Source organism: Pantherophis guttatus, chromosome 6 (assembly GCF_059756535.1).
Source record: "Pantherophis guttatus breed Tessera chromosome 6, ASM5975653v1, whole genome shotgun sequence".
Classification (NCBI taxonomy): domain Eukaryota; kingdom Metazoa; phylum Chordata; class Lepidosauria; order Squamata; family Colubridae; genus Pantherophis; species Pantherophis guttatus.
Genome location: NC_142068.1, coordinates 97,486,207 through 97,495,331, shown reverse-complemented (window position 1 = coordinate 97,495,331; position 9,125 = coordinate 97,486,207). Strand labels below are relative to the sequence as shown.

At 47.5% G+C, this 9,125-nt stretch overlaps 1 long non-coding RNA gene across 1 annotated transcript; it reads right to left on the bottom strand.

Annotated features, from left to right (window-relative positions):
- Positions 1-345: 345 nt before the first annotated feature.
- Positions 346-8,394, bottom strand: LOC148113199 (uncharacterized). The gene is made up of 2 exons (XR_015728538.1): positions 8,289-8,394; positions 346-1,236 (listed from the first exon to the last, which is right to left on the bottom strand). It is a non-coding gene; the product is annotated as an uncharacterized LOC148113199 (long non-coding RNA).
- Positions 8,395-9,125: the final 731 nt, after the last annotated feature.

The window sequence follows — 9,125 nt, the reverse complement described above, 5'->3', positions numbered from 1 at the left end:
ATTGGTGTTGGGCAGCATTTCCCAACTGGGCAACCACCAGAAGGGGCCGTAACATGCAGGCCTCTCCACCCTGACCCACCCAGGCCTCAGGCAGGAGAGGAGGGGGGGCCCATCCCCAGGCCAGAAAGAAGGAAATTCACTCCCTGAATAAGAAGTCCTACTTTGAAAGGAGACACTGGTGTCTGCTGAATGTTCACCAGGCATCTGATATCAGAATCCCTCTGCTGCTGAGTGCTGCCTTCTCTTGCACATCAGCCCTTTACAGAGTGAGAGAAGGCATCCCAATGTCAGGGTTCCAAGTAACAGCCTGAATGAAATCAAAACTCCAAGGCCTGAGGCTTCCTCACAGTATAGATTTATTAGGCATGTCATTTTGGCAGAGCTGGTGAAAACCCGACTCTGAAGCTCCCTGAGTTCTTCCCCCCACTAAACACAACCATCATATGCCCCAATCAGGTCACAGTCACAAACCCAGGTGACTCCCATCCACGCCACACCACGCCAGGTGCTGGTGAGAGTGTCCTTGGCTCCCAGAAGAAAGAATATTATTTTGGCTACATATTTCCCCAGCTATCTCTACTCCTCCCTCCCTTTCCCACAGCTCTATCCAGCTTCACTGTGACAACCCTGAAGACGTTCCAAGATGGCTCCAGGATTGACACCCAACACAACCACAACACTGGTATTGGCTGCTTTGCCAGATCTTCCACCACCACGTGGCTGATATTGGAGAACACCCCGGGAAGAATCATCATCATCACCATCATCATCATCTGAAGAGGACATCCGTTTTGAGACCAGGCTAATTTGGGCTGCAATTTGCAGAGGCTTTCTTCTCTAAAGCCTTGGTTTTAATGGGGTGCTTTTTCTTCTTCTGAGTGCCAGGAAGATTTGCAGGAGGTTTCATTGAAAGGCGGCAGTTTCTTTGCCTCGGAGTTCAGTTCCCCATTGAGGAGGATTGTAATCATGATTAACAATTTAATGTAAACTGTATCACAGCAGAGTTACCTTGTACGATCTTCGTGCATAATTTATTGTGCGTGGACATTATGCTGCTTTATGTTACTAGCTACCTACAAGGGAGGAAAGACGCAGATTGCCTGAACCGCAAGCAGTGAGCCTGGGGACATGGCGCTCGTGGCTGTGGCCATGCCAGGGGTCTCCAGCTCCCTGCCCTCAGCGAGTCTCTTGGTGCACCGGCTTCATTGGCTCAGAAGATCCCTTCTTCTCCCTCCGCTAGAACAAGGTGAGTTTCAAAGAATCAAAAATGAGAAGGAAATCAGAAAAATATTAGAACAACAGAGCTTCAAAAGCAACAGAGGAGCCGTGGTTAGATTAACTAAATTCATCAGAAAAGCAACTAGATTTAAAACAAAGACAACTCCTGAAACAAGGAAGATTAAAGGTCATCAGCTGGCACTGATGTTACGTAAGGGCAAGAAAAATATTGACATTTTAGCAGGGGTGAAATGCTCCCAGTTCAGACCGGATCACCCGATCCGGTAGCGATCGTGGCGGGTGGTTTGGAGAACTGGTAGCAATTGCGGCGCAAGGCTCTCCCGAGCTCTGTTTTCACTGGCAGAGGGTTGCAGGAGGCCGTGACAGCCGAAAACGGAACTCAGGAGCCTGTTTTCACTGGCAGAGCGCTCAGGCCACCACAGGCACCCCTGACATGAGTGACGTCAAGCTGGCCATGCCTCCTGGCCACACCCCCACTGCCCCCCCCTGAGTTCAAACACAGCCCTGATGCGGCCCTCAATGAAATCAAGTTTGACCCCCCTGCACTAGATGGAAATCCTGTTGTGCTGCTTATAACCCTGCCCGGAGCTTGCTGGGCCCTTCCTCTCCCCTGCAGTCATTTCACAGATTGAGGGGCGTCTTTAAATCCTGCCAGTTCCTTAGCTAGGATGTCTCCCTGCTCCAGCCAGTCCGGAGACCTTCCACTCAGTGCCCCTGCACGGGTAGCTGCAAATGCCCCTAGATTAGCCCTGCTGCCTTTTAAGGATGGGGATGATCCCGGTTAATCCTCAATTGCTGAGAAGAGAGGCTGTTTGGCAGTGAAGGTAAATCCTGAAGCCAGGATTAGCACCAGCAATCTACTGGCCTCCTTCAGGAGCTCAGCTGGGATGCTGCCGTCTGCTGGAGCTTGCAAGAGTGCTGGCAACATTCTGACTTCAGCAGCTGAAGTGGCCACTGCTCAGGTACGCTGCTCAGGCCACAATCATATAAATTCACAGGCATTGCAGGTAACAAGGTCTGCATTTGCACGCAGAGCTAAGCAATATACATATTCTACACCAGTGATGGCGAACCTTTTCGGCATCGAGTGCCCAAACCGGAGTGCGCATGCATGTGCGTGTTTCCTTGTGTGGACCTGACTGACTGGGTTACTTGGAACCTTAACAGCGTGCATGTGTGTGCGCGCCGGAGCACCGGAAACCCGAAGACCAAAAAATGGCCTGGGTTTTTTTGCTGTTTTGGGCCGTGTTTTGGACCATCTTCAGGCTATTTTCTGGTGCTCCGGCGTCCGCGAAGACTAGCTGGCCAGTGCACCGGATACCAGAAGAGCAGCTGGTGATAGCACGCATGCCCACAGAGAGGGCTCTGCGTGCCACCTCTGGCACGTGTGCCATAGGTTCGCCATCACAGTTCTACACCGTCGAGATCAACCTCCAGTCTTGCCTCACACTCACATGTTCACTTTCCACGGATGACCTGGCTTTCTGCCAAGGCTGTCTGAAAATGGAGGAATGTGGTTGAGATCAGGGGTGAAATTTACTTACCTTCCCTACCAGTTGGCCAATGTGCACATGCCGCACATTGTCTGAGCATGCGCAGAGGCTTAAAATGTTGGAAAAAAGCAACGTCATGAAGTCTGTGTGGGTGGGCGGAGCCTCCCATAGCCGCTGCTACCGTTTCGCCCGAACCAGATAGAACCGCTAGATTTCACCCCTGGTTGAGATTCAATTTATTCTAAAGTTAGGCTGCATCTTATATTATATATTGCATGAAATAATATATTTTGGGTGTGACCTCTCTTATTCCTTCCTTTTTCCACGAAAAGAATAAATACTAATTTTTAAAATTCTAATTTAGCTGCAAACAAAGTTAAAGAGAAGGAACAAATGAAAAGCCACCTGTAAAAAGATTACAAAGCATCCAGGAAGCTATATATAGGCAGTTTCCTTTCAGCAGACTTAGCGATTATCAAATCTGGGGCGGCATCTTTGCAGACTTGCAGGGCCTGGGAAAGAGGTACTGAAGGGAGGCAGGGGCCAAAGGCTTAGAAAGCTGGGGGTGGGAGGGAGGGAGGGAGGGAGGAGGAGGAGAACCGTAATTCCACGGATTGGCTCACCCTGGCCAAGAGGCTTTGGCTTGGAGAGCTCAGCTTGAAAGGTGAAAGATGACAGTCCCTTCAATATCCTCTAGTCTTTGTTTTAAGTCAGGAATGGGTTCAGTGTGACGTATACCATGCAGCTGAAATAAGGTTCAAAATAAGAGCATGCAGGGCACAGCACGATCAGTGGCGCCTGCCCAAGAACCCACCTCATTCAACAGGCCTTTTCAGGCCTTGCATTTTCTGCAGCTTCGGAATTTCCTCGCAATACTGCAGAAAAACTGCAGAAAAAACCATGGCTACCAACCTGCCTTCCATTGAGGACCTGTATACTGCATGAGTCAAAAAGAGGGCTGTGAAAATATCTACAGACCCCTCACATCCTGGACATAAATTGTTTCAACTCCTACCCTCAAAACGAGGCTATAGAGCACTGCACACCAGAACAACTAGACACAAGAACAGTTTTTTCCCGAATGCCATCACTCTGCTAAACAAGTAATTCCCTCAACACTGTCAAACTAGTTACTATGTCTGCATTACTATTAATTTTCTCATCGTTCCCACCACCCATCTCCTCCCACTTATGACTGTATGACTGTAACCTTGTTACTGGTATCCTTAAGATTTATATTGACTGTTTCCCTATGACTATCATTAAGTGTTGTACCTTATGATTCTTGACGAATGTATCTTTTCTTTTATGTGCTCCGAGAGCGTATGCAGTGCACCAAGATAAATTCCTTGTGTGTCCAATCACACTTGGCCAATAAAGAATTCTATTCTATTCTATACACGTCTCATTTGGAGCTCCAGAATTTGCATTCTGTCCTTTGAGGGGGGAGGGATCTGTGGCACCACAGAGACCAGGAAAAGGAGTTGCACCCACTAGCAGCCTCTCATGTGGTTCCGGATGTATACAGTCTGGATGTATAATGAGGCAAAGTTGGAGCTTACAGCCCCAAATTGCTTAATGCATTGTAAGCTACCCTGAGGGCGGCATATAAATCGAACCAATAAATAAATAAATGCTCTCCGGGATTATCAACCACTCACAATTAACAACACACAGCAGAATCCTTGCAGAAAACAGCTCCCGAGAACATGGAAGTTGCCTAAAACACCTGATGACCTCCACTGTGGGCAGAGCATTGAGTTCACTCTGAGGTGCTACAGATTGGCCTTTAAAAAGAAGAGTGACTGGACACGGAGACAAAATGTCCCTCCAGCCCTCTGAGGAATGAGATGTATAGATAGCCAGAACTGATATAGAACCAGGAATCAAATCACAGGGGAGAATTTCTGTCTTTCTGCCCTGGAAGGGAATAAATCATCTTTCATGGCAGCCAGCAAACTTGGTTGCCTACTAGGATAAAAGAGGCCCCAAATGCATCTCTTGAAATGCAACCTGTTGCTAATTTACAGGGCCAGCCTTCTGGCAAAGCAGCAAAGCAATCAGCTTGTGTGCCTCCAAAGACAATTGTATGTTGCGATGAACTCTGCTGCTGCTGAGGTCAGGGATTTTCTTCCCAATCGGATAAGTTGTCAGGGCTGGCTTTGAAGGTGGAAACCTAGAGTGAAAATCATCATGTGATGCTCATGGATTTGGGTTTTTGGGGGTGGGAGGAGCCAGCCAGCCAGAAGTCAAGAGCTAGCCTTGCCCAGCAGCCCCTGAAAAAGGAGGGCCCAGCCAACTTTGCGGCTGAGCTCTTTCCTCAAAGGATTGGGAACAGCATAGAGCCACAGTCCAACCAGGTGTCTCAAGGCCGTTACCCCAGCATAACGTGGCAGGCATGTGTTGTGGCCTGCCAGCAGCCAGCAGAGCTGGCAGCACATTCGGACAATGAGGAGGTTGGGGAGGAACGTGGGCCAGTCCTGGAGTCTGGGGAAGGCTTGGATGATGGCTCTAAGTCAGAGGCAGAGAGAGGGCCAAGGCCATCTGGCAGTTCTTTGCTGCCTCCGGAGTCTCCGGAGTCTGACATCAGCGAGGCAGAAGAACAGCGGGAGCCTGTCCCCAGTGTGTGCATGCCCAGGGCTGCCAGGAGACAGGAACAATTAAGGAAACAGGGTCGACTTGGGAGTAAGGCTTGGAGATGATTGACCCTTCCCATAAGACATAAAAGAGAAGCAAATGGGACATGAGCTTTTGCAGGAAGCAATTAGTTCATCTGGCCAATTCAAGATTTGAAACTTCTGTCTGTGACTCTGTGCCAAGTTTTGCCTTGCCCTGCGTCTGGAAATTAGCTCTCTGGCAGCGTTCCACATGAGATAACTTTCCTCTGAAAGACTGTTTATCAAGTCTTGCGGACTGTAAATGACAGTAATTTACAGCCTTATGAATTAAAGAGGCTTGCCGGGACTAAGTTTGTGCTGTTTAATTTAAGCATGGGGATTTCCATAACTAAGTCAGGGAGATCTGAAAATCTGTTACAATCAAACCATTACTCTTGATCCTGCAATAACTGCTGGCAAGGATGGTCTGTGCACTTCTCCATAGAATTTTAGGATAGATAGGAAGCACCATTAAAATCATTTGGTCCATCACTCAGGATGGATAATGGTCCAGGTAATGGCTGGCCATCCTCTGCTTGAACATGTTCAGTGACAGGGAGTCCCTCCTCCCCCGCTTCTCTGCTGACCAGCTTTTGCCTTTTGGAAAATGCTCCTCACTTCATCCCAGATCTGCTCTCCGTAAGATAAAGCCACCTTCAGTTTGGAATGAAGAACTATGGCTGTTCCTAGAGAAAACAACATCCTGCTTCCAAATGATTGTAGTTCTTCTCTTTTGTGAGATTATAATTATCAGCCTTCCTGCAGGAAAGACATTTTAGAGCAGGGGTCTCCAACCTTGGCAACTTTAAGCCTGGAGGACTTCAACTCCCAGAATTCCCCAGGCAGCTTTGCTGGGGAATTCTGGGAGTTGAAGTCCACCAGGCTTAAAATTGCCAACGTTGGAGACCCCGTTTTAGAGGGCCATCATATGTTATTAAATTATTCAGACCCACAAAGGCATTGCAAAGAATCTCTGCGAATGAGAAAAGAGGCAAGGGAGCCGGATATTCAGTTCAGTGTCAATCATTGCATTCTGATGAATATTGCTGTGGAACCTAATTTCACATATTCACTGGTAGTAACTTGTAATGAGTTACCAAGAAAGAGACTATAAATTGCGACAAAAGTTCAGGTTAGGACCATTAACAAAGGGATCAAAATTAAAACTGCATTACATCCCTATGAATTTGTGACAATGCAGGTTTCTTGAATGTCTCTCCACACTGGTGGATGGAAATATGTGCACCCAAGAGATGATCCAAGTTAAATGTGCATTTATTTCATTTGGTGCTGAGGGCAGGGGGAACAAACCAACCAACCAACTAATTAATCAATCAACCAATCAACCAACCAACCAACCAATCACTCAATCAATCAAACAACCACATACTTTTTATCATCAAAAAGCAACTCAAAAGCCAAAGACTCCCTTGCAAGATTTTTGTGTTGTCTCTCTACCTGTCATTGCTCTTAAGAAAAGGCCATCAGGAGACTGTTTTTAATCACCCTGATCCCGTGCATCCCAAAGCATAAGTAGATAAGAATAATTAAACATTAATGCAGGCCTGTCGTTTAAAGTCCACAGAACAATCTCATTAGCTTGTTGTTGGTTTTTCTACAAAGCAGCCCAGACTGAAGCAAGGTTGTCTCCTTGCCCTCTGGGGTTGACCCAAAGATAACCTGCAGCATCAGCTGCCTCCTTGGACTTGCCTAATTTCTCATGACAAAGGTGCACAGGGCAGCAGGCAGATGCCGAGTTGGTCCACTTTATCGTCACAGCTCATGAAGTCCTGATTAGATCAGTTTTGTTATTTAAGCAAAGTTGGTGGGATTTGGAACATACTGCTTTGTCTACCAATGTGGCCAAAGGAGGCTAAATTCATCATTCCTAATAACATGGTGGGGAGTTGTTGTTTTTTTCTCCCATCACAATATGATGCAGCATGATTTCTTCAGCTTACCATGACAAAGCTCCAGCAACAAAATTGAACTGCACATTACGCTTCTGTATGCCTGTGAAATGTGAATTGTGTATCTAAAGCATGTAGAGCATCTCAACCATTTCCATGTGACTTGTCTTCGCAGAATATTAGGCATCCCAGATGAAGTTCCAGACACACTGAAGTTCTTTCTAGGGCAGAGGTCTCCAACCTTGGCAATTTTAAGCCTGGAGGACTTCAACTCCCAGAATTCCCCAGCCAATTCCTTTGCTGGGGAATTCTGGGAGCTGAAGTCCGCCAGGCTTAAAGTCGCAAAGGTTGGAGACCCCTGCTCTAGGGCACATCTGCCCCTGCTGACGAGAACACAGACCCATCAGGCAGGTCAAAAGCAGTGGTGAAATCCCCGCAGTTCTGTCCGGTTTACGCGAGTAAGTAGCTCCCATGGCGTATGGTTCGCCGAACTGGCAGCACTTGCAGCAGGGAGGCTCTGCCCACCCGCCGTGATGTCATTTTTAACCCTCTGCGCATGCCGAAGTGGCAGGGAAGGTAAGTAGATTTCAACCCTGGTGTAGGCTAGAAATGGGGGGTGGGGGTGGGGGGTGGGGGGGTGTCCATTTTTGCTCCCAGCAGGCTTCCCTGAAGCCTGCTAGGCCAAAAACGGGGAGTGTAGGCCAACAATGGGGGGGGGGGGGAAATGAGGTCTGTTTTTGAAAGAAAGAGAGAGGGGGGGAAGGAAGGAAGGAAGGAAGGAAGGAAAGGAAAGGAAAGGAAAGGAAAGGAAGGAAAGAAGAAAGAAAGAAAGGAAGGAAGGAAGGAAGGAAGGAAGGAAGGAAGGAAGGAAGGAAGGAAGAAAGAAAGAAAGAAAGAAAGAAAGAAAGAAAGAAAGAAAGAAAGAAAGAGGGAGGGAGGGAGGGAGGGAGGGAGGGAGGGATAAAGGAGAGGAAGGAAGGACTACAAACCTGGCACTAGATGCAGCTTCAGAGGATAATCCAGAGCTGGAAGGGACCTGGAGGTCATCTAGTCCAACCCTGCTCCAGCAGGACATTGTTAGTGAGTTTCTGTCTTTTGATCCCCCGGTCACATGACCCCACCAAGCCACGCCCACCAAGCCATACTCACAGAACCGGTAGGGAAAAAAAATTAGATTTCACCACTGGCCAAAAACCATCTGTATTGTCTGGCCAGCATCTCCTTTCTGGGGAACTCTGTGCGGGAAAAGGAGGGCTTCCAGGGAGGGCAGAAGAAAAAATTGAAATTATTTAACAAAGGCACGACCACCTGGAAAATGCTGGCAAAAAATTGCTCTACCTGGCGTCACCTGATCCACAAGTAGAGTACACTGTGGTAGCACAACATAAGCAGGGGCTGCAGAAGCCTGGAGGCATCAGTGCAACGATTGCGGTGTCTACACATTTGCCTAACACATACCAGGACACTCTGTTCCTGAATTGGCCTGACCAATCATCTTCAGACACACCACCATTAAGTTTTGACGTGTCTGCATCGCTGATGATGGACAAAGAACAACAACAATTATATAGTTGGAACTCTTGCTCAAAACAATTGACTGTTGATGCTCCGATTATGAAAGTTTATGGCCCTGAAATTTTGTATTAATCTACAACCCCTTATGCACTGATTGTGAGGCTACAACTAAATAAAATGTTAAGGGCCAGAAAGACCATGGGCAACAGTTGAGAGGACAGTTCCATTAGGAAACAGTTAAGACTCATTTTATCCTTCTGTATCCTCCAAATTTATTATCACAGCCTTGTGATTTCATGACAATCTTGCTA